The following is a 1,220-nucleotide window of genomic DNA, read 5'->3' on the forward strand; positions in this document are numbered from 1 at the left end:
ATGGGATAAAATCACTCACCACTGATGCCACCGGTATTTCTCGACAGTTATGGCTTTTGAAGTATTAAAAAAAAATTCAGTAAACAAAGTGAAAATTCAATTCCTCTGCTTACAGCAAACATTTAAGGAGCACCTGTTACAGTTTGATAACATTCTTGATGCTGTGAGCTTTATAGACTTTTTTTTGACTCCTCAGAAAGACTGAAGTGAAAATTATGTGCCAGATTCTCCTCTAAATATTCCTAGTATGCAAGCCAGCAATCATGGCTCCCTCGTGGAAACGGTTATATGAAATTAGACTTCTGGATTTAAAGAGCTAGTAGAGGCTGCTAAATTAAACAAAGGGACAAACCTTCAAAAATGGCTCAAATGGCTCACCGACACACTCTTCTATTTTCCATTCCCTTTAACACTGAGGTAAGTCTAGTCCTGGACTGACTAAGGTGGGTTAGGTTTAATCTTCTAAGAAGTATTTCTTGGGAATGATTAGTAAAATTAATTTATCTAGTACCTCAAGTACCCTAAGAGATTAAATTTATGAAGCAGACCAAAGTTAACTTAAGACTTTCTACACCCTGGCTACTGTAACTGTAACTGCAAACCATACGTTACCTATGAAATTTATTTACCTTTGTATATATTATTTATTTACCTTTAGAACAATCAGCTCTTAAAGAAAAACATGATGGAAACACAGAAAAACCATTGTAATTGTGTTCAAACAGATCCCCACTCTATTATGAAGAGAACTGAAGCTTCTACGTGGCACCTAGCAAATATTTTACTGGAAAAAAACCCCAAAAGTTGGGCAATGAGACTCAAATAACTTAATTTAAAAAGCAGCATCTTTTTCTTAAAAAAAAACACCCCTAAAACCTTTACCACCCTGAATTACAAACTCAAGGCAAGCAGCTTAGTACACCAGCAAGGACCAGTGTGATAAATTCTCCCTCATACCACATGCTGTCATCAGTCTCAAATAGGTAAAAGGCACACAACCAATGTAATTCTTTAGTTGCATTTTAAGGCTTTTTCCCCCTAGGAGTAAACTTTCACTAATTAAAATTATGTTCTCTAAACCCTCCCTTTGAAAGGATCTGCTATATTGATCCTTTAGGTCACCTGCCTTTATATTACTACATTTCAAATAAAATGAAGATAATAGAATTAGGGTCTTAGTAATCATAATGCTTTTAACTGGTGACAATAAGGAAGAAACC

Source organism: Tursiops truncatus, chromosome 2, assembly GCF_011762595.2.
Source record: "Tursiops truncatus isolate mTurTru1 chromosome 2, mTurTru1.mat.Y, whole genome shotgun sequence".
Taxonomy (NCBI): Eukaryota; Metazoa; Chordata; class Mammalia; order Artiodactyla; family Delphinidae; genus Tursiops; species Tursiops truncatus.